Below are 24285 nucleotides of genomic sequence, written 5' to 3'. Positions count from 1 at the left end.
CTCTCTCAGTCTCTCACTCCCTTTCCCATCTCTAGCTCTCTCAGTCTCTCACTGCCTTTCCCATCTCTAACTCTCTCTTTCTCTCACTGCCTTTCCCATCTCTACCTCTCTCAGTCTCTCACTCCCTTTCCCATCTCTAACTCTCTCTGCCTCTCACTGCCTTTCCCATCTCTAACTCTCTCAGCCTCTCACTGCCTTTCCCATCTCTATCTCTCTCAGTGTCGCACTGCCTTTCCCATCTCTCGCTCTCTCAGTCTCTCACTGCCTTTCCCATCTCTACCTCTCTCAGTCTCCCACTCCCTTTCCCATCTCTAGCTCTGTCAGTCTCTCACTGCCTTTCCCATCTCTAACTCTCTGTGTCTCACTGCCTTTCCCATCTCTAACTCTCTGTCTCTCACTGCCTTTCCCATCTCTAGCTCTCTCAGTCTCTCACTGCCTTTCCCATCTCCAGCTCTCTCAGCCTCTCACTGCCTTTCCCATCTCTAACTCTCTCAGTCTCTCACTGCCTTTCCCATCTCTAACTCTCTCTTTCTCTCACTGCCTTTCCCATCTCTAACTCTCTCAGTCTCTCACTCCCTTTCCCATCTCTAGCTCTCTCAGTGTCTCACTGCCTTTCCCCTCTAACTCTCTCAGTCTCTCACTGCCTTTCCCATCTCTAACTCTCTCAGTCTCTCACTGCCTTTCCCATCTCTAGCTCTCTCAGTCTCTCACTGCCTTTCCCATCTCTAACTCTCTCAGTCTCTCACTGCCTTTCCCATCTCTAACTCTCTCAGTCTCTCACTGCCTTTCCCATCTCTAGCTCTGTCAGTCTCTCACTGCCTTTCCCATCTCTAGCTCTCTCAGTCTCTCACTCCCTTTCCCATCTCTAGCTCTCTCAGTCTCTCACTACCTTTCCCATCTCTAACTCTCTCAGTCTCTCACTGCCTTTCCCATCTCTAACTCTCTCAGTCTCTCACTCCCTTTCCCATCTCTAACTCTCTCAGTCTCTCACTGCCTTTTCCATCTCTAACTCTCTCAGTCTCTCACTGCCTTTCCCATCTCTAACTCTCAGTCTCTCACTGCCTTTCCCATCTCTAACTCTCAGTCTCTCACTGCCTTTCCCATCTCTAACTCTCTCAGTCTCTCACTGCCTTTCCCATCTCTAACTCTCTGTCTATCACTGCCTTTCCCATCTCTAACTCTCTGTCTCTCACTGCCTTTCCCATCTCTAGCTCTCTCAGTCTCTCACTGCCTTTCCCATCTCTAACTCTCTCAGTCACTCTCTGCCTTTCCCATCTCTAGCTCTGTCAGTCTCTCTCTGCCTTTCCCATCTCTAACTCTCTCAGTCTCTCACTGCCTTTTTCATCTCTAACTCTCTCAGTCTCTCACTGCCTTTCCCATCTCTAACTCTCAGTCTCTCACTGCCTTTCCCATCTCTAACTCTCTCAGTCTCTCACTGCCTTTCCCATCTCTAACTCTCTCAGTCTCTCACTGCCTTTCCCATCTCCAGCTCTGTCAGTCTCTCACTGCCTTTCCCATCTCTAGCTCTCTCAGTCTCTCACTGCCTTTCCCATCTCTAGCTCTCTCAGTCTCTCACTGCCTTTCCCATCTCTAGCTCTCTCAGTCTCTCACTCCCTTTCCCATCTCTAGCTCTCTCAGTCTCTCACTGCCTTTCCCATCTCTAACTCTCTCAGTCTCTCACTCCCTTTCCCATCTCTAACTCTCACAGTCTCTCCCTGCCTTTTCCATCTCTAACTCTCTCAGTCTCTCACTGCCTTTCCCATCTCTAACTCTCTGTCTCTCACTGCCTTTCCCATCTCTAACTCTCAGTCTCTCACTGCCTTTCCCATCTCTAACTCTCTCAATCTCTCACTGCCTTTCCCATCTCTAGCTCTCTCAGTCTCTCACTCCCTTTCCCATCTCTAACTCTCTCAGTCTCTCACTGCCTTTCCCATCTCTAGCTCTCTCAGTCTCTCACTGCCTTTCCCATCTCTTGCTCTCTCAGTCTCTCACTCCCTTTCCCATCTCGAGCTCTCTCAGTCTCTCACTGCCTTTCCCATCTCTTGCTCTCTCAGTCTCTCACTCCCTTTCCCATCTCTACCTCTCTCAGTCTCTCACTGCCTTTCCCATCTCTAGCTCTCTCAGTCTCTCACTACCTTTCCCATCTCTTGCTCTCTCAGTCTCTCACTGCCTTTCCCATCTCTAACTCTCTCAGTCTCTCACTCCCTTTCCCATCTCTAGCTCTCTCAGTCTCTCACTGCCTTTCCCATCTCTAGCTCTGTCAGTCTCTCACTGCCTTTCCCATCTAACTCTCTCAGTCTCTCACGGCCTTTCCCATCTCTAACTCTCTGTCTCTCACTGCCTTTCCCATCTCTAACTCTCTCAGTCTCTCACTGCCTTTCCCATTTCTCGCTCTCTCAGTCTCTCACTGCCTTTCCCATCTCTAACTCTCTCAGTCTCTCACTGCCTTTCCCATCTCTCGCTCTCTCAGTCTCTCACTGCCTTTCCCATCTCTAACTCTCTCAGTCTCTCACTGCCTTTCCCATCTCCTGCTCTCTCAGTCTCTCACTGCCTTTCCCATCTCTCGGTCTCTCAGTCTCTCACTGCCTTTCCCATCTCTAACTCTCTCAGTCTCTCACTCCCTTTCCCATCTCTAACTCTCTCAGTCTCTCAGTGCCTTTACCATCTCTCGCTCTCTCAGTCTCTCACTGCCTTTCCCATCTCTAACTCTCTCAGTCTCTCACTCCCTTTCCCATCTCTAACTCTCTCAGTCTCTCACTGCCTTTCCCATCTCTAGCTCTCTCAGCCTCTCACTGCCTTTCCCATCTCTAACTCTCTCAATCTCTCACTCCCTTTCCCATCTCTACCTCTCTCAGTCTCTCACTGCCTTTCCCATCTCTACCTCTCTCAGTCTCTCACTGCCTTTCCCATCTCTACCTCTCTCAGCCTCTCACTGCCTTTCCCATCTCTAACTCTCTCAATCTCTCACCGACTTTCCCATCTCCAGCTCTGTCAGTCTCTCACTGCCTTTCTCATCTCTTGCTCTCTCAGTCTCTCACTCCCTTTCCCATCTCTAGCTCTCTCAGTCTCTCACTGCCTTTCCCATCTCTTGCTCTCTCAGTCTCTCACTCCCTTTCCCATCTCTACCTCTCTCAGTCTCTCACTGCCTTTCCCATCTCTAGCTCTCTCAGTCTCTCACAACCTTTCCCATCTCTTGCTCTCTCAGTCTCTCACTGCCTTTCCCATCTCTAACTCTCTCAGTCTCTCACTCCCTTTCCCATCTCTAGCTCTCTCAGTCTCTCACTGCCTTTCCCATCGCTACCTCTCTCAGTCTCTCACTGCCTTTCCCATCTAACTCTCTCACTCTCTCACTGCCTTTCCCATCTCTAACTCTCTGTCTCTCACTGCCTTTCCCATCTCTAACTCTCTCAGTCTCTCACTGCCTTTCCCATCTCTCGCTCTCTCAGTCTCTCACTGCCTTTCCCATCTCTAACTCTCTCAGTCTCTCACTGCCTTTCCCATCTCTCGCTCTCTCAGTCTCTCACTGCCTTTCCCATCTCTAACTCTCTCAGTCTCTCACTGCCTTTCCCATCTCCTGCTCTCTCAGTCTCTCACTGCCTTTCCCATCTCTCGGTCTCTCAGTCTCTCACTGCCTTTCCCATCTCTAACTCTCTCAGTCTCTCACTCCCTTTCCCATCTCTAACTCTCTCAGTCTCTCAGTGCCTTTCCCATCTCTCGCTGTCTCAGTCTCTCACTGCCTTTCCCATCTCTAACTCTCTCAGTCTCTCACTCCCTTTCCCATCTCTAACTCTCTCAGTCTCTCACTGCCTTTCCCATCTCTAGCTCTCTCAGCCTCTCACTGCCTTTCCCATCTCTAACTCTCTCAATCTCTCACTCCCTTTCCCATCTCTACCTCTCTCAGTCTCTCACTGCCTTTCCCATCTCTACCTCTCTCAGCCTCTCACTGCCTTTCCCATCTCTAACTCTCTCAATCTCTCACCGACTTTCCCATCTCTAGCTCTCTCAGTCTCTCACTGACTTTCCCATCTCTAGCTCTCTCAGTCTCTCACTGCCTTTCCCATCTCCAGCTCTGTCAGTCTCTCACTGCCTTTCCCATCTCTAACTCTCTCAGTCTCTCACTGCCTTTCCCATCTCTAACTCTCTCTGTCTCTCACTGCCTTTCCCATCTCTAACTCTCTCTGTCTCTCACTGCCTTTCCCATCTGTAACTCTCTGTCTCTCACTGCCTTTCCTATATCTAGCTCTCTCAGTCTCTCACTACCTTTCCCATCTCTAGCTCTCTCAGTCTCTCACTGCCTTTCCCATCTCTAACTCTCTCAGTCTCTCACTCCCTTTCCCATCTCTAACTCTCTCAGTCTCTCACTGCCTTTCCCATCTCTAACTCTCTCTATCTCTCACTGCCTTTCCCATCTCTAACTCTCTCAGTCTCTCACTGCCTTTCCCATCTCTAACTCTCAGTCTCTCACTTCCTTTCCCATCTCTAACTCTCTCAGTCTCTCACTGCCTTTCCCATCTCTAACTCTCTGTCTCCCACTGCCTTTCCCATCTCTAGCTCTCTCAGTCTCTCACTCCCTTTCCCATCTCTAACTCTCTCAGTCTCTCACTGCCTTTCCCATCTCTAGCTCTCTCTGTCTCTCACTGCCTTTTCCATCTCTAACTCTCTCAGCCTCTCACTGCCTTTCCCATCTCTAACTCTCAGTCTCTCACTGCCTTTCCCATCTTTAACTCTCTCAGTCTCTCACTGCCTTTCCCATCTCTAGCTCTCTCAGTCTCTCACTGCCTTTCCCATCTCTAGCTCTCTCAGTCTCTCACTACCTTTCCCATCTCTAGCTCTCTCAGTCTCTCACTGCCTTTCCCATCTCTAACTCTCTCAGTCTCTCACTCCCTTTCCCATCTTTAACTCTCTCAGTCTCTCACTGCCTTTCCCATCTCTAACTCTCTGTCTCTCACTGCCTTTCCCATCTCTAGCTCTCTCAGTCTCTCACTACCTTTCCCATCTCTAGCTCTCTCAGTCTCTCACTGCGTTTCCCATCTCTAGCTCTCTCAGTCTCTCACTGCCTTTCCCATCTCTAGCTCTCTCAATCTCTCACTGCCTTTCCCATCTCTAGCTCTCTCAGCATCTCACTGCCTTTCCCATCGCTAACTCTCTCAATCTCTCACTGCCTTTCCCATCTCTAGCTCTCTCAGTCTCTCACTGCATTTCCCATCTCTAACTCTCTCAATCTCTCACTGCCTTTCCCATCTCTAACTCTCTGTCTCTCACTGCCTTTCCCATCTCTAGCTCTCTCAGTCTCTCACTGCCTTTCCCATCTCTAGCTCTCTCAGTCTCTCACTGCCTTTCCCATCTCTAACTCTCTCTGTCTCTCACTGCCTTTCCCATCTCCAGCTCTGTCAGTCTCTCACTGCCTTTCCCATCTCTAACTCTCTCAGTCTCTCACTCCCTTTCCCATCTCTAACTCTCTCAGTCTCTCACTCCCTTTCCCATCTCTAGCTCTCTGAGCCTCTCACTGCCTTTCCCATCTCTAACTCTCTCAGTCTCTCACTCCCTTTCCCATCTCTAACTCTCTCAGTCTCTCACTCCCTTTCCCATCTCTAGCTCTCTCAGTCTCTCACTGCCTTTCCCATCTCTAGCTCTCTCAGTCTCCCTCTGCCTTTCCCATCTCCAGCTCTTTCTTTGTCTCACTCCCTTTCCCATCTCTAACTCTCTCAGAGTCTCACTGCCTTTCCCATCTCTAGCTCTCTCAGTCTCTCACTCCCTTTCCCATCTCTAACTCTCTCAGTCTCTCACTCCCTTTCCCATCTCTAGCTCTCTCAGTCTCTCACTGCCTTTCCCATCTCTAACTCTCTCAGTCTCTCACTCACTTTCCCATCTCTAGCTCTCTCAGTCTCTCTCTGCCTTTCCCATCTCTCGCTCTCTCAATCTCTCACTGCCTTTCCCATCTCTAAAATCTCTCAGTCTCTCACTGCCTTTCCCATCTCTAGCTCTCTCAGTCTCTCACTGCCTATCCCATCTCTAGCTCTCTCAGTCTCTCACTGCCTTTCCCATCTCTATCTCTCTCAGTCTCTCACTGCCTTTCCCATCTCTACCTCTCTCAGTCTCTCACTCCCTTTCCCATCTCTAGCTCTCTCAGTCTCTCACTGCCTTTCCCATCTCTAACTCTCTCAGTCTCTCACTCCCTTTCCGATCTCTAGCTCTCTCAGCCTCTCACTGCCTTCCCCATCTCTAACTGTCTCAGTCTCTCACTGCCTTTCCCATCTCTAACTCTCTCAGTCTCTCACTCCCTTTCCCATCTCTAACTCTCTCAGTCTCTCACTGCCTTTCCCATCTCTACCTCTCTCAGTCTCCCACTCCCTTTCCCATCTCTAACTCTCTCAGTCTCTCACTGCCTTTCCCATCTCTAGCTCTCTCAGTGTCTCACTGCCTTTCCCATCTCTAACTCTCTCAGTCTCTCACTGCCTTTCCCATCTCTACCTCTCTCAGTCTCCCACTCCCTTTCCCATCTCTAACTCTCTCAGTCTCTCACTGCCTTTCCCATCTCTAACTCTCTCAGTCTCTCACTGCCTTTCCCATCTCTAGCTCTCTCAGTCTCTCACTGCCTTTCCCATCTCTAGCTCTCTCAGTCTCTCTCTGCCTTTCCCATCTCTAGCTCTCTCAGTCTCTCACTGCCTTTCCCATCTCTAGCTCTATCAGTCTCTCTCTGCCTTTCCCATCTCCAGCTCTGTCAGTCTCTCACTGCCTTTCCCATCTCTAACTCTCTCAGTCTCTCACTGCCTTTCCCATCTCTAACTCTCTGTCTCTCACTGCCTTTCCCATCTCTAACTCTCTGTCTCTCACTGCCTTTCCCATCTCCAGCTCTCTCAGTCTCGCACTGCCTTTCCCATCTCTAACTCTCTCTGTCTCTCACTGCCTTTCCCATCTCCAGCTCTGTCAGTCTCTCACTGCCTTTCCCATCTCTAACTCTCTCAGTCTCTCACTGCCTTTCCCATCTGTAACTCTCAGTCTCTCACTGCCTTTTCCATCTCTAACTCTCTCAGTCTCTCACTGCCTTTCCCATCTCTAGCTCTCTGTATCTCACTGCCTTTCCCATCTCTAGCTCTCTGTATCTCACTGCCTTTCCCATCTCTAGCTCTCTCAGTCTCTCACTGCCTTTCCCATCTCTAGCTCTCTCAGTCTCTCACTGCCTTTCCCATCTCTAGCTCTCTCAGTCTCTCACTCCCTTTCCCATCTCTGGCTCTCTCAGTCTCTTACTGCCTTTCACATCTCTAGCTCTGTCAGTCTCTCACTGCCTTTCCCATCTCTAACTCTCTCAGTCTCTCACTGCCTTTTCCATCTCTAACTCTCTCAGTCTCTCACTCCCTTTCCCATCTCTAACTCTCTCAGTCTCTCACTGCCTTTCCCATCTCTACCTCTCTCAGTCTCTCACTCCCTTTCCCATCTCTAGCTCTCTCAGTCTCTCACTGCCTTTCCCATCTCTAACTCTCTGTCTCTCACTGCCTTTCCCATCTCTAGCTCTCTCAGTCTCTCACTACCTTTCCCATCTCTAGCTCTCTAAGTCTCTCACTGCCTTTCCCATCTCTAACTCTCTCAGTCTCTCACTCCCTTTCCCATCTTTAACTCTCTCAGTCTCTCACTGCCTTTCCCATCTCTAACTATCTGTCTCTCACTGCCTTTCCCATCTCTAGCTCTCTCAGTCTCTCACTACCTTTCCCATCTCTAGCTCTCTCAGTCTCTCACTGCCTTTCCCATCTCTAGCTCTCTCAGTCTCTCACTGCCTTTCCCATCTCTAGCTCTCTCAATCTCTCACTGCCTTTCCCATCTTTAACTCTCTCAGTCTCTCACTACCTTTCCCATCTCTAGCTCTCTCAGTCTCTCACTACCTTTCCCATCTCTAGCTCTCTCAGCCTCTCACTGCCTTTCCCATCTCTAGCTCTCTCAGCCTCTCACTGCCTTTCCCATCTCTAACTCTCTCAATCTCTCACTGCCTTTCCCATATCTAGCTCTCTCAGTCTCACACTGCATTTCCCATCTCTAACTCTCTCAATCTCTCACTGCCTTTCCCATCTCTAACTCTCTGTCTCTCACTGCCTTTCCCATCTCTAGCTCTCTCAGTCTCTCACAGCCTTTCCCATCTCTAGCTCTCTCAGTCTCTCACTGCCTTTCCCATCTCTAACTCTCTCTGTCTCTCACTGCCTTTCCCATCTCCAGCTCTGTCAGTCTCTCACTGCCTTTCCCATCTCTAACTCTCTCAGTCTCTCACTCCCTTTCCCATCTCTAACTCTCTCAGTCTCTCACTCCCTTTCCCATCTCTAACTCTCTCAATCTCTCACTGCCTTTCCCATCTCTAACTCTCTCAGTCTCTCACTCCCTTTCCCATCTCTAACTCTCTCAGTCTCTCACTCCCTTTCCCATCTCTAGCTCTCTCAGTCTCTCACTGCCTTTCCCATCTCTAGCTCTCTCAGTCTCCCTCTGCCTTTCCCATCTCCAGCTCTTTCTTTGTCTCACTCCCTTTCCCATCTCTAACTCTCTCAGAGTCTCACTGCCTTTCCCATCTCTAGCTCTCTCAGTCTCTCACTCCCTTTCCCATCTCTAACTCTCTCAGTCTCTCACTCCCTTTCCCATCTCTAGCTCTCTCAGTCTCTCACTGCCTTTCCCATCTCTAACTCTCTCAGTCTCTCACTCCCTTTCCCATCTCTAGCTCTCTCAGTCTCTCTCTGCCTTTCCCATCTCTCGCTCTCTCAATCTCTCACTGCCTTTCCCATCTCTAAAATCTCTCAGTCTCTCACTGCCTTTCTCATCTCTAGCTCTCTCAGTCTCTCACTGCCTATCCCATCTCTAGCTCTCTCAGTCTCTCACTGCCTTTCCCATCTCTATCTCTCTCAGTCTCTCACTGCCTTTCCCATCTCTACCTCTCTCAGTCTCTCACTCCCTTTCCCATCTCTAGCTCTCTCAGTCTCTCACTGCCTTTCCCATCTCTAACTCTCTCAGTCTCTCACTCCCTTTCCGATCTCTAGCTCTCTCAGCCTCTCACTGCCTATCCCATCTCTAGCTCTCTCAGTCTCTCACTGCCTTTCCCATCTCTATCTCTCTCAGTCTCTCACTGCCTTTCCCATCTCTAGCTCTCTCAGTGTCTCACTGCCTTTCCCATCTCTAACTCTCTCAGTCTCTCACTGCCTTTCCCATCTCTACCTCTCTCAGTCTCCCACTCCCTTTCCCATCTCTAACTCTCTCAGTCTCTCACTGCCTTTCCCATCTCTAACTCTCTCAGTCTCTCACTGCCTTTCCCATCTCTAGCTCTCTCAGTCTCTCACTGCCTTTCCCATCTCTAGCTCTCTCAGTCTCTCTCTACCTTTCCCATCTCTAGCTCTCTCAGTCTCTCACTCCCTTTCCCATCTCTAGCTCTCTCAGTCTCTCTCTGCCTTTCCCATCTCTAGCTCTCTCAATCTCTCATTGCCTTTCCCATCTCTAACTCTCTCAGTCTCTCACTGCCTTTCCCATCTCCAGCTCTGTCAGTCTCTCACTGCCTTTCCCATCTCTAACTCTCTCAGTCTCTCACTGCCTTTCCCATCTCTAACTCTATGTCTCTCACTGCCTTTTCCATCTCTAACTCTCTGTCTCTCACTGCCTTTCCCATCTCTAGCTCTCTCAGTCTCTCACTGCCTTTCCCATCTCTAACTCTCTCTGTCTCTCACTGCCTTTCCCATCTCCAGCTCTGTCAGTCTCTCACTGCCTTTCCCATCTCTAACTCTCTCAGTCTCTCACTGCCTTTCCCATCTGTAACTCTCAGTCTCTCACTGCCTTTTCCATCTCTAACTCTCTCAGTCTCTCACTGCCTTTCCCATCTCGAACTCTCTGTGTCTCACTGCCTTTCCCATCTCTAACTCTCAGTCTCTCACTGCCTTTCCCATCTCTAACTTTCTCAGTGTCTCACTACCTTTCCCATCTCTAACTCTCTCAGTCTCTCACTGCCTTTCCCATCTCTAACTCTCTCAGTCTCTCACTCCCTTTCCCATCTCTAACTCTCTCAGTCTCTCACTGCCTTTTCCATCTCTAACTCTCTCAGTCTCTCACTGCCTTTCCCATCTCTAACTCTCAGTCTCTCACTGCCTTTCCCATCTCTAACTCTCAGTCTCTCACTGCCTTTCCCATCTCTAACTCTCTCAGTCTCTCACTGCCTTTCCCATCTCTCGCTCTCTCAGTCTCTCACTCCCTTTCCCATCTCTAGCTCTCTCAGTCTCTCACTGCCTTTCCCATCTCTAACTCTCTGTCTCTCACTGCCTTTCCCATCTCTAGCTCTCTCAGTCTCTCACTACCTTTCCCATCTCTAGCTATCTCAGTCTCTCACTGCCTTTCCCATCTCTAACTCTCAGTCTCTCACTGCCTTTCCCATCTCTAGCTCTCTCAGTCTCTCACTACCTTTCCCATCTCTAGCTCTTTCAGTCTCTCACTCCCTTTCCAATCTCTAACTCTCTCAGTCTCTCACTCCCTTTCCCATCTCTAGCTCTCTCAGTCTCTCACTGCCTTTCCCATCTCTAACTCTCTCAGTCTCTCACTCCCTTTCCCATCTCTAGCTCTCTCAGTCTCTCACTGCCTTTCCCATCTCTAACTCTCTCTTTCTCTCACTGCCTTTCCCATCTCTACCTCTCTCAGTCTCTCACTCCCTTTCCCATCTCTAACTCTCTCTGCCTCTCACTGCCTTTCCCATCTCTAACTCTCTGTCTCTCACTGCCTTTCCCATCTCTATCTCTCTCAGTCTCTCACTGCCTTTCCCATCTCTAGCTCTCTAAGTCTCTCACTGCCTTTCCCATCTCTAACTCTCTCAGTCTCTCACTGCCTTTCCCATCTCTAGCTCTCTCAGTGTCTCACTGCCTTTCCCATCTCCAGCTCTCTCAGCCTCTCACTGCCTTTCCCATCTCTAACTCTCTCTTTCTCTCACTGCCTTTCCCATCTCTAGCTCTCTCAGCCTCTCACTCCCTTTCCCATCTCTAACTCTCTCAGTCTCTCACTGCCTTTCCCATCTCTAACTCTCTCAGTCTCTCACTGCCTTTCCCATCTCTAGCTCTCTCAGTCTCCCACTGCCTTTCCCATCTCTAACTCTCTCAGTCTCTCACTGCCTTTCCCATCTCTAGCTCTCTCAGTCTCTCAATGCCTTTCCCATCTCTAGCTCTCTCAGTCTCTCACTCCCTTTCCCATCTCTAGCTCTCTCTGTCTCTCACTACCTTTCCCATCTCTAACTCTCTCAGTCTCTCAATGCCTTTCCCATCTCTAGCTCTGTCAGTCTCTCACTCCCTTTCCCATCTCTAGCTCTCTCAGTCTCTCACTACCTTTCCCATCTCTAACTCTCTCAGTCTCTCACTGCCTTTCCCATCTCTAGCTCTCTCAGTGTCTCACTACCTTTCCCATCTCTAACTCTCTCAGTCTCTCACTGCCTTTCCCATCTCTAACTCTCTCAGTCTCTCACTCCCTTTCCCATCTCTAACTCTCTCAGTCTCTCACTGCCTTTTCCATCTCTAACTCTCTCAGTCTCTCACTGCCTTTCCCATCTCTAACTCTCAGTCTCTCACTGCCTTTCCCATCTCTAACACTCAGTCTCTCACTGCCTTTCCCATCTCTAACTCTCTCAGTCTCTCACTGCCTTTCCCATCTCTAACTCTCTGTCTCTCACTGCCTTTCCCATCTCTAACTCTCTGTCTCTCACTGCCTTTCCCATCTCTAGCTCTCTCAGTCTCTCACTACCTTTCCCATCTCTAGCTATCTCAGTCTCTCACTGCCTTTCCCATCTCTAACTCTCAGTCTCTCACTGCCTTTCCCATCTCTAGCTCTCTCAGTCTCTCACTACCTTTCCCATCTCTAGCTCTCTCAGTCTCTCACTCCCTTTCCAATCTCTAACTCTCTCAGTCTCTCACTACCTTTCCCATCTCTAGCTATCTCAGTCTCTCACTGCCTTTCCCATCTCTAACTCTCTCAGTCTCTCACTACCTTTCCCATCTCTAGCTCTCTCAGTCTCTCACTGCCTTTCCCATCTCTAACTCTCTCAGTCACTCTCTGCCTTTCCCATCTCTAGCTCTGTCAGTCTCTCTCTGCCTTTCCCATCTCTAACTCTCTCAGTCTCTCACTGCCTTTTTCATCTCCAACTCTCTCAGTCTCTCACTGCCTTTCCCATCTCTAACTCTCAGTCTCTCACTGCCTTTCCCATCTCTAACTCTCTCAGTCTCTCACTGCCTTTCCCATCTCTAACTCTCTCAGTCTCTCACTGCCTTTCCCATCTCCAGCTCTGTCAGTCTCTCACTGCCTTTCCCATCTCTAGCTCTCTCCGTCTCTCACTGCCTTTCCCATCTCAAACTCTCTCAGTCTCTCACTCCCTTTCCCATCTCTAACTCTCTCAGTCTCTCACTGCCTTTTCCATCTCTAACTCTCTCAGTCTCTCACTGCCTTTCCCATCTCTAACTCTCTGTCTCTCACTGCCTTTCCCATCTCTAACTCTCAGTCTCTCACTGCCTTTCCCATCTCTAACTCTCTCAGTCTCTCACTGCCTTTCCCATCTCTAACTCTCTGTCTCTCACTGCCTTTCCCAACTCTAACTCTCTGTCTCTCACTGCCTTTCCCATCTCTTGCTCTCTCAGTCTCTCACTCCCTTTCCCATCTCTAGCTCTCTCAGTCTCTCACTGCCTTTCCCATCTCTTGCTCTCTCAGTCTCTCACTCCCTTTCCCATCTCTACCTCTCACAGTCTCTCACTGCCTTTCCCATCTCTAGCTCTCTCAGTCTCTCAATGCCTTTCCCATCTCTAGCTCTCTCAGTCTCTCACTGCCTTTCCCAACTCTACCTCTCTCAGTCTCTCACTGCCTTTCCCATCTCTAGCTCTCTCAGTCTCTCAATGCCTTTCCCATCTCTAGCTCTCTCAGTCTCTCACTGCCTTTCCCATCTCTACCTCTCTCAGCCTCTCACTGCCTTTCCCATCTCTAACTCTCTCAATCTCTCACCGACTTTCCCATCTCTAGCTCTCTCAGTCTCTCACTGCCTTTCCCATCTCTAGCTCTCTCAGTCTCTCACTGCCTTTCCCATCTCCAGCTCTGTCAGTCTCTCACTGCCTTTCCCATCTCTAACTCTCTCAGTCTCTCACTGCCTTTCCCATCTCTAGCTCTCTCAGTCTCTCACTGCCTATCCCATCTCTAGCTCTCTCAGTCTCTCACTGCCTTTCCCATCTCTATCTCTCTCAGTCTCTCACTGCCTTTCCCATCTCTACCTCTCTCAGTCTCTCACTCCCTTTCCCATCTCTAGCTCTCTCAGTCTCTCACTGCCTTTCCCATCTCTAACTCTCTCAGTCTCTCACTCCCTTTCCGATCTCTAGCTCTCTCAGCCTCTCACTGCCTATCCCATCTCTAGCTCTCTCAGTCTCTCACTGCCTTTCCCATCTCTATCTCTCTCAGTCTCTCACTGCCTTTCCCATCTCTAGCTCTCTCAGTGTCTCACTGCCTTTCCCATCTCTAACTCTCTCAGTCTCTCACTGCCTTTCCCATCTCTACCTCTCTCAGTCTCCCACTCCCTTTCCCATCTCTAACTCTCTCAGTCTCTCACTGCCTTTCCCATCTCTAACTCTCTCAGTCTCTCACTGCCTTTCCCATCTCTAGCTCTCTCAGTCTCTCACTGCCTTTCCCATCTCTAGCTCTCTCAGTCTCTCTCTACCTTTCCCATCTCTAGCTCTCTCAGTCTCTCACTCCCTTTCCCATCTCTAGCTCTCTCAGTCTCTCTCTGCCTTTCCCATCTCTAGCTCTCTCAATCTCTCATTGCCTTTCCCATCTCTAACTCTCTCAGTCTCTCACTGCCTTTCCCATCTCCAGCTCTGTCAGTCTCTCACTGCCTTTCCCATCTCTAACTCTCTCAGTCTCTCACTGCCTTTCCCATCTCTAACTCTATGTCTCTCACTGCCTTTTCCATCTCTAACTCTCTGTCTCTCACTGCCTTTCCCATCTCTAGCTCTCTCAGTCTCTCACTGCCTTTCCCATCTCTAACTCTCTCTGTCTCTCACTGCCTTTCCCATCTCCAGCTCTGTCAGTCTCTCACTGCCTTTCCCATCTCTAACTCTCTCAGTCTCTCACTGCCTTTCCCATCTGTAACTCTCAGTCTCTCACTGCCTTTTCCATCTCTAACTCTCTCAGTCTCTCACTGCCTTTCCCATCTCGAACTCTCTGTGTCTCACTGCCTTTCCCATCTCTAACTCTCAGTCTCTCACTGCCTTTCCCATCTCTAACTTTCTCAGTGTCTCACTACCTTTCCCATCTCTAACTCTCTCAGTCTCTCACTGCCTTTCCCATCTCTAACTCTCTCAGTCTCTCACTCCCTTTCCCATCTCTAACTCTCTCAGTCTCTCACTGCCTTTTCCATCTCTAACTCTCTCAGTCTCTCACTGCCTTTCCCATCTCTAACTCTCAGTCTCTCACTGCCTTTCCCATCTCTAACTCTCAGTCTCTCACTGCCTTTCCCATCTCTAACTCTCTCAGTCTCTCACTGCCTTTCCCATCTCTCGCTCTCTCAGTCTCTCACTCCCTTTCCCATCTCTAGCTCTCTCAGTCTCTCACTGCCTTTCCCATCTCTAACTCTCTGTCTCTCACTGCCTTTCCCATCTCTAGCTCTCTCAGTCTCTCACTACCTTTCCCATCTCTAGCTATCTCAGTCTCTCACTGCCTTTCCCATCTCTAACTCTCAGTCTCTCACTGCCTTTCCCATCTCTAGCTCTCTCAGTCTCTCACTACCTTTCCCATCTCTAGCTCTTTCAGTCTCTCACTCCCTTTCCAATCTCTAACTCTCTCAGTCTCTCACTCCCTTTCCCATCTCTAGCTCTCTCAGTCTCTCACTGCCTTTCCCATCTCTAACTCTCTCAGTCTCTCACTCCCTTTCCCATCTCTAGCTCTCTCAGTCTCTCACTGCCTTTCCCATCTCTAACTCTCTCTTTCTCTCACTGCCTTTCCCATCTCTACCTCTCTCAGTCTCTCACTCCCTTTCCCATCTCTAACTCTCTCTGCCTCTCACTGCCTTTCCCATCTCTAACTCTCTGTCTCTCACTGCCTTTCCCATCTCTATCTCTCTCAGTCTCTCACTGCCTTTCCCATCTCTAGCTCTCTAAGTCTCTCACTGCCTTTCCCATCTCTAACTCTCTCAGTCTCTCACTGCCTTTCCCATCTCTAGCTCTCTCAGTGTCTCACTGCCTTTCCCATCTCCAGCTCTCTCAGCCTCTCACTGCCTTTCCCATCTCTAACTCTCTCAGTCTCTCACTGCCTTTCCCATCTCTAACTCTCTCTTTCTCTCACTGCCTTTCCCATCTCTAGCTCTCTCAGCCTCTCACTCCCTTTCCCATCTCTAACTCTCTCAGTCTCTCACTGCCTTTCCCATCTCTAACTCTCTCAGTCTCTCACTGCCTTTCCCATCTCTAGCTCTCTCAGTCTCCCACTGCCTTTCCCATCTCTAACTCTCTCAGTCTCTCACTGCCTTTCCCATCTCTAGCTCTCTCAGTCTCTCAATGCCTTTCCCATCTCTAGCTCTCTCAGTCTCTCACTCCCTTTCCCATCTCTAGCTCTCTCTGTCTCTCACTACCTTTCCCATCTCTAACTCTCTCAGTCTCTCAATGCCTTTCCCATCTCTAGCTCTGTCAGTCTCTCACTCCCTTTCCCATCTCTAGCTCTCTCAGTCTCTCACTACCTTTCCCATCTCTAACTCTCTCAGTCTCTCACTGCCTTTCCCATCTCTAGCTCTCTCAGTGTCTCACTACCTTTCCCATCTCTAACTCTCTCAGTCTCTCACTGCCTTTCCCATCTCTAACTCTCTCAGTCTCTCACTCCCTTTCCCATCTCTAACTCTCTCAGTCTCTCACTGCCTTTTCCATCTCTAACTCTCTCAGTCTCTCACTGCCTTTCCCATCTCTAACTCTCAGTCTCTCACTGCCTTTCCCATCTCTAACACTCAGTCTCTCACTGCCTTTCCCATCTCTAACTCTCTCAGTCTCTCACTGCCTTTCCCATCTCTAACTCTCTGTCTCTCACTGCCTTTCCCATCTCTAACTCTCTGTCTCTCACTGCCTTTCCCATCTCTAGCTCTCTCAGTCTCTCACTACCTTTCCCATCTCTAGCTATCTCAGTCTCTCACTGCCTTTCCCATCTCTAACTCTCAGTCTCTCACTGCCTTTCCCATCTCTAGCTCTCTCAGTCTCTCACTACCTTTCCCATCTCTAGCTCTCTCAGTCTCTCACTCCCTTTCCAATCTCTAACTCTCTCAGTCTCTCACTACCTTTCCCATCTCTAGCTATCTCAGTCTCTCACTGCCTTTCCCATCTCTAACTCTCTCAGTCTCTCACTACCTTTCCCATCTCTAGCTCTCTCAGTCTCTCACTGCCTTTCCCATCTCTAACTCTCTCAGTCACTCTCTGCCTTTCCCATCTCTAGCTCTGTCAGTCTCTCTCTGCCTTTCCCATCTCTAACTCTCTCAGTCTCTCACTGCCTTTTTCATCTCTAACTCTCTCAGTCTCTCACTGCCTTTCCCATCTCTAACTCTCAGTCTCTCACTGCCTTTCCCATCTCTAACTCTCTCAGTCTCTCACTGCCTTTCCCATCTCTAACTCTCTCAGTCTCTCACTGCCTTTCCCATCTCCAGCTCTGTCAGTCTCTCACTGCCTTTCCCATCTCTAGCTCTCTCCGTCTCTCACTGCCTTTCCCATCTCAAACTCTCTCAGTCTCTCACTCCCTTTCCCATCTCTAACTCTCTCAGTCTCTCACTGCCTTTTCCATCTCTAACTCTCTCAGTCTCTCACTGCCTTTCCCATCTCTAACTCTCTGTCTCTCACTGCCTTTCCCATCTCTAACTCTCAGTCTCTCACTGCCTTTCCCATCTCTAACTCTCTCAGTCTCTCACTGCCTTTCCCATCTCTAACTCTCTGTCTCTCACTGCCTTTCCCAACTCTAACTCTCTGTCTCTCACTGCCTTTCCCATCTCTTGCTCTCTCAGTCTCTCACTCCCTTTCCCATCTCTAGCTCTCTCAGTCTCTCACTGCCTTTCCCATCTCTTGCTCTCTCAGTCTCTCACTCCCTTTCCCATCTCTACCTCTCACAGTCTCTCACTGCCTTTCCCATCTCTAGCTCTCTCAGTCTCTCAATGCCTTTCCCATCTCTAGCTCTCTCAGTCTCTCACTGCCTTTCCCAACTCTACCTCTCTCAGTCTCTCACTGCCTTTCCCATCTCTAGCTCTCTCAGTCTCTCAATGCCTTTCCCATCTCTAGCTCTCTCAGTCTCTCACTGCCTTTCCCATCTCTACCTCTCTCAGCCTCTCACTGCCTTTCCCATCTCTAACTCTCTCAATCTCTCACCGACTTTCCCATCTCTAGCTCTCTCAGTCTCTCACTGCCTTTCCCATCTCTAGCTCTCTCAGTCTCTCACTGCCTTTCCCATCTCCAGCTCTGTCAGTCTCTCACTGCCTTTCCCATCTCTAACTCTCTCAGTCTCTCACTGCCTTTCCCATCTCTAACTCTCTCTGTCTCTCACTGCCTTTCCCATCTCTAACTCTCTCTGTCTCTCACTGCCTTTCCCATCTGTAACTCTCTGTCTCTCACTGCCTTTCCCATCTCTAGCTCTCTCAGTCTCACACTACCTTTCCCATCTCTAGCTCTCTCAGTCTCTCACTGCCTTTCCCATCTCTAACTCTCTCAGTCTCTCACTCCCTTTCCCATCTCTAACTCTCTCAGTCTCTCACTGCCTTTCCCATCTCTAACTCTCTGTCTCTCACTGCCTTTCCCATCTCTAACTCTCTGTCTCTCACTGCCTTTCCCATCTCTAGCTCTCTCAGTCTCTCACTCCCTTTCCCATCTCTAAGTCTCTCAGTCTCTCACTGCCTTTCCCATCTCTAGCTCTCTCAGTCTCTCACTGCCTTTCCCATCTCTAGCTCTCTCAGTCTCTCACTGCCTTTCCCATCTCTAAGTCTCTCTGTCTCTCACTGCCTTTCCCATCTCCAGCTCTGTCAGTCTCTCACTGCCTTTCCCATCTGTAACTCTCTGTCTCTCACTGCCTTTCCCATCTCTAGCTCTCTCAGCCTCTCACTACCTTTCCCATCTCTAAATCTCTCAGTCTCTCACTGCCTTTTCCATCTCTAACTCTCTCAGCCTCTCACTGCCTTTCCCATCTCTAACTCTCAGTCTCTCACTGCCTTTCCCATCTTTAACTCTCTCAGTCTCTCACTGCCTTTCCCATCTCTAACTCTCTGTCTCTCACTGCCTTTCCCATCTCTAGCTCTCTCAGTCTCTCACTACCCTTCCCATCTCTAGCTCTCTCAGTCTCTCACTGCCTTTCCCATCTCTAACTCTCTCAGTCTCTCACTCCCTTTCCCATCTTTAACTCTCTCAGTCTCTCACTGCCTTTCCCATCTCTAGCTCTCTCAATCTCTCACTGCCTTTCCCATCTTTAACTCTCTCAGTCTCTCACTACCTTTCCCATCTCTAGCTCTCTCAGTCTCTCACTACCTTTCCCATCTCTAGCTCTCTCAGCCTCTCACTGCCTTTCCCATCTCTAGCTCTCTCAGCATCTCACTGCCTTTCCCATCTCTAACTCTCTCAATCTCTCACTGCCTTTCCCATCTCTAGCTCTCTCAGTCTCTCACTGCATTTCCCATCTCTAACTCTCTCAATCTCTCACTGCCTTTCCCATCTCTAACTCTCTGTCTCTCACTGCCTTTCCCATCTCTAGCTCTCTCAGTCTCTCACTGCCTTTCCCATCTCTAGCTCTCTCAGTCTCTCACTGCCTTTCCCATCTCTAACTCTCTCTGTCTCTCACTGCCTTTCCCATCTCCAGCTCTGTCAGTCTCTCACTGCCTTTCCCATCTCTAACTCTCTCAGTCTCTCACTCCCTTTCCCATCTCTAACTCTCTCAGTCTCTCACTCCCTTTCCCATCTCTAACTCTCTCAATCTCTCACTGCCTTTCCCATCTCTAACTCTCTCAGTCTCTCACTCCCTTTCCCATCTCTAACTCTCTCAGTCTCTCACTCCCTTTCCCATCTCTAGCTCTCTCAGTCTCTCACTGCCTTTCCCATCTCTAGCTCTCTCAGTCTCCCTCTGCCTTTCCCATCTCCAGCTCTTTCTTTGTCTCACTCCCTTTCCCATCTCTAACTCTCTCAGAGTCTCACTGCCTTTCCCATCTCTAGCTCTCTCAGTCTCTCACTCCCTTTCCCATCTCTAACTCTCTCAGTCTCTCACTCCCTTTCCCATCTCTAGCTCTCTCAGTCTCTCACTCCCTTTCCCATCTCTAGCTCTCTCAGTCTCTCACTGCCTTTCCCATCTCTAACTCTATGTCTCTCACTGCCTTTTCCATCTCTAACTCTCTGTCTCTCACTGCCTTTCCCATCTCTAGCTCTCTCAGTCTCTCACTGCCTTTCCCATCTCTAACTCTCTCTGTCTCTCACTGCCTTTCCCATCTCCAGCTCTGTCAGTCTCTCACTGCCTTTCCCATCTCTAACTCTCTCAGTCTCTCACTGCCTTTCCCATCTGTAACTCTCAGTCTCTCACTGCCTTTTCCATCTCTAACTCTCTCAGTCTCTCACTGCCTTTCCCATCTCGAACTCTCTGTGTCTCACTGCCTTTCCCATCTCTAACTCTCAGTCTCTCACTGCCTTTCCCATCTCTAACTTTCTCAGTGTCTCACTACCTTTCCCATCTCTAACTCTCTCAGTCTCTCACTGCCTTTCCCATCTCTAACTCTCTCAGTCTCTCACTCCCTTTCCCATCTCTAACTCTCTCAGTCTCTCACTGCCTTTTCCATCTCTAACTCTCTCAGTCTCTCACTGCCTTTCCCATCTCTAACTCTCAGTCTCTCACTGCCTTTCCCATCTCTAACTCAGTCTCTCACTGCCTTTCCCATCTCTAACTCTCTCAGTCTCTCACTGCCTTTCCCATCTCTCGCTCTCTCAGTCTCTCACTCCCTTTCCCATCTCTAGCTCTCTCAGTCTCTCACTGCCTTTCCCATCTCTAACTCTCTGTCTCTCACTGCCTTTCCCATCTCTAGCTCTCTCAGTCTCTCACTACCTTTCCCATCTCTAGCTATCTCAGTGTCTCACTGCCTTTCCCATCTCTAACTCTCAGTCTCTCACTGCCTTTCCCATCTCTAGCTCTCTCAGTCTCTCACTACCTTTCCCATCTCTAGCTCTTTCAGTCTCTCACTCCCTTTCCAATCTCTAACTCTCTCAGTCTCTCACTCCCTTTCCCATCTCTAGCTCTCTCAGTCTCTCACTGCCTTTCCCATCTCTAACTCTCTCAGTCTCTCACTCCCTTTCCCATCTCTAGCTCTCTCAGTCTCTCACTGCCTTTCCCATCTCTAACTCTCTCTTTCTCTCACTGCCTTTCCCATCTCTACCTCTCTCAGTCTCTCACTCCCTTTCCCATCTCTAACTCTCTCTGCCTCTCACTGCCTTTCCCATCTCTAACTCTCTGTCTCTCACTGCCTTTCCCATCTCTATCTCTCTCAGTCTCTCACTGCCTTTCCCATCTCTAGCTCTCTAAGTCTCTCACTGCCTTTCCCATCTCTAACTCTCTCAGTCTCTCACTGCCTTTCCCATCTCTAGCTCTCTCAGTGTCTCACTGCCTTTCCCATCTCCAGCTCTCTCAGCCTCTCACTGCCTTTCCCATCTCTAACTCTCTCAGTCTCTCACTGCCTTTCCCATCTCTAACTCTCTCTTTCTCTCACTGCCTTTCCCATCTCTAGCTCTCTCAGCCTCTCACTCCCTTTCCCATCTCTAACTCTCTCAGTCTCTCACTGCCTTTCCCATCTCTAACTCTCTCAGTCTCTCACTGCCTTTCCCATCTCTAGCTCTCTCAGTCTCCCACTGCCTTTCCCATCTCTAACTCTCTCAGTCTCTCACTGCCTTTCCCATCTCTAGCTCTCTCAGTCTCTCAATGCCTTTCCCATCTCTAGCTCTCTCAGTCTCTCACTCCCTTTCCCATCTCTAGCTCTCTCTGTCTCTCACTACCTTTCCCATCTCTAACTCTCTCAGTCTCTCAATGCCTTTCCCATCTCTAGCTCTGTCAGTCTCTCACTCCCTTTCCCATCTCTAGCTCTCTCAGTCTCTCACTACCTTTCCCATCTCTAACTCTCTCAGTCTCTCACTGCCTTTCCCATCTCTAGCTCTCTCAGTGTCTCACTACCTTTCCCATCTCTAACTCTCTCAGTCTCTCACTGCCTTTCCCATCTCTAACTCTCTCAGTCTCTCACTCCCTTTCCCATCTCTAACTCTCTCAGTCTCTCACTGCCTTTTCCATCTCTAACTCTCTCAGTCTCTCACTGCCTTTCCCATCTCTAACTCTCAGTCTCTCACTGCCTTTCCCATCTCTAACACTCAGTCTCTCACTGCCTTTCCCATCTCTAACTCTCTCAGTCTCTCACTGCCTTTCCCATCTCTAACTCTCTGTCTCTCACTGCCTTTCCCATCTCTAACTCTCTGTCTCTCACTGCCTTTCCCATCTCTAGCTCTCTCAGTCTCTCACTACCTTTCCCATCTCTAGCTATCTCAGTCTCTCACTGCCTTTCCCATCTCTAACTCTCAGTCTCTCACTGCCTTTCCCATCTCTAGCTCTCTCAGTCTCTCACTACCTTTCCCATCTCTAGCTCTCTCAGTCTCTCACTCCCTTTCCAATCTCTAACTCTCTCAGTCTCTCACTACCTTTCCCATCTCTAGCTATCTCAGTCTCTCACTGCCTTTCCCATCTCTAACTCTCTCAGTCTCTCACTACCTTTCCCATCTCTAGCTCTCTCAGTCTCTCACTGCCTTTCCCATCTCTAACTCTCTCAGTCACTCTCTGCCTTTCCCATCTCTAGCTCTGTCAGTCTCTCTCTGCCTTTCCCATCTCTAACTCTCTCAGTCTCTCACTGCCTTTTTCATCTCTAACTCTCTCAGTCTCTCACTGCCTTTCCCATCTCTAACTCTCAGTCTCTCACTGCCTTTCCCATCTCTAACTCTCTCAGTCTCTCACTGCCTTTCCCATCTCTAACTCTCTCAGTCTCTCACTGCCTTTCCCATCTCCAGCTCTGTCAGTCTCTCACTGCCTTTCCCATCTCTAGCTCTCTCCGTCTCTCACTGCCTTTCCCATCTCAAACTCTCTCAGACTCTCACTCCCTTTCCCATCTCTAACTCTCTCAGTCTCTCACTGCCTTTTCCATCTCTAACTCTCTCAGTCTCTCACTGCCTTTCCCATCTCTAACTCTCTGTCTCTCACTGCCTTTCCCATCTCTAACTCTCAGTCTCTCACTGCCTTTCCCATCTCTAACTCTCTCAGTCTCTCACTGCCTTTCCCATCTCTAACTCTCTGTCTCTCACTGCCTTTCCCAACTCTAACTCTCTGTCTCTCACTGCCTTTCCCATCTCTTGCTCTCTCAGTCTCTCACTCCCTTTCCCATCTCTAGCTCTCTCAGTCTCTCACTGCCTTTCCCATCTCTTGCTCTCTCAGTCTCTCACTCCCTTTCCCATCTCTACCTCTCACAGTCTCTCACTGCCTTTCCCATCTCTAGCTCTCTCAGTCTCTCAATGCCTTTCCCATCTCTAGCTCTCTCAGTCTCTCACTGCCTTTCCCAACTCTACCTCTCTCAGTCTCTCACTGCCTTTCCCATCTCTAGCTCTCTCAGTCTCTCAATGCCTTTCCCATCTCTAGCTCTCTCAGTCTCTCACTGCCTTTCCCATCTCTACCTCTCTCAGCCTCTCACTGCCTTTCCCATCTCTAACTCTCTCAATCTCTCACCGACTTTCCCATCTCTAGCTCTCTCAGTCTCTCACTGCCTTTCCCATCTCTAGCTCTCTCAGTCTCTCACTGCCTTTCCCATCTCCAGCTCTGTCAGTCTCTCACTGCCTTTCCCATCTCTAACTCTCTCAGTCTCTCACTGCCTTTCCCATCTCTAACTCTCTCTGTCTCTCACTGCCTTTCCCATCTCTAACTCTCTCTGTCTCTCACTGCCTTTCCCATCTGTAACTCTGTGTCTCTCACTGCCTTTCCCATCTCTAGCTCTCTCAGTCTCACACTACCTTTCCCATCTCTAGCTCTCTCAGTCTCTCACTGCCTTTCCCATCTCTAACTCTCTCAGTCTCTCACTCCCTTTCCCATCTCTAACTCTCTCTGTCTCTCACTGCCTTTCCCATCTGTAACTCTCTGTCTCTCACTGCCTTTCCCATCTCTAGCTCTCTCAGTCTCTCACTACCTTTCCCATCTCTAGCTCTCTCAGTCTCTCACTGCCTTTCCCATCTCTAACTCTCTCAGTCTCTCACTCCCTTTCCCATCTCTAACTCTCTCAGTCTCTCACTGCCTTTCCCATCTCTAACTCTCACTGTCTCTCACTGCCTTTCCCATCTCTAACTCTCTCAGTCTCTCACTGCCTTTCCCATCTCTAACTCTCAGTCTCTCACTGCCTTTCCCATCTCTAACTCTCTCAGTCTCTCACTGCCTTTCCCATCTCTAACTCTCTGTCTCTCACTGCCTTTCCCATCTCTAACTCTCTGTCTCTCACTGCCTTTCCCATCTCTTGCTCTCTCAGTCTCTCACTCCCTTTCCCATCTCTAACTCTCTCAGTCTCTCACTGCCTTTCCCATCTCTAGCTCTCTCAGTCTCTCACTGCCTTTCCCATCTCTAGCTCTCTCAGTCTCTCACTGCCTTTCCCATCTCTAAGTCTCTCTGTCTCTCACTGCCTTTCCCATCTCCAGCTCTGTCAGTCTCTCACTGCCTTTCCCATCTGTTACTCTCTGTCTCTCACTGCCTTTCCCATCTCTAGCTCTCTCAGCCTCTCACTACCTTTCCCATCTCTAAATCTCTCAGTCTCTCACTGCCTTTTCCATCTCTAACTCTCTCAGCCTCTCACTGCCTTTCCCATCTCTAACTCTCAGTCTCTCACTGCCTTTCCCATCTTTAACTCTCTCAGTCTCTCACTGCCTTTCCCATCTCTAACTCTCTGTCTCTCACTGCCTTTCCCATCTCTAGCTCTCTCAGTCTCTCACTACCCTTCCCATCTCTAGCTCTCTCAGTCTCTCACTGCCTTTCCCATCTCTAACTCTCTCAGTCTCTCACTCCCTTTCCCATCTTTAACTCTCTCAGTCTCTCACTGCCTTTCCCATCTCTAGCTCTCTCAATCTCTCACTGCCTTTCCCATCTTTAACTCTCTCAGTCTCTCACTACCTTTCCCATCTCTAGCTCTCTCAGTCTCTCACTACCTTTCCCATCTCTAGCTCTCTCAGCCTCTCACTGCCTTTCCCATCTCTAGCTCTCTCAGCATCTCACTGCCTTTCC

The sequence above is a fragment of the Chiloscyllium punctatum genome, chromosome 47 (assembly GCF_047496795.1).
Source record: "Chiloscyllium punctatum isolate Juve2018m chromosome 47, sChiPun1.3, whole genome shotgun sequence".
Lineage (NCBI taxonomy): Eukaryota > Metazoa > Chordata > Chondrichthyes > Orectolobiformes > Hemiscylliidae > Chiloscyllium > Chiloscyllium punctatum.
Note: the sequence above shows the minus strand (reverse complement) of the source record.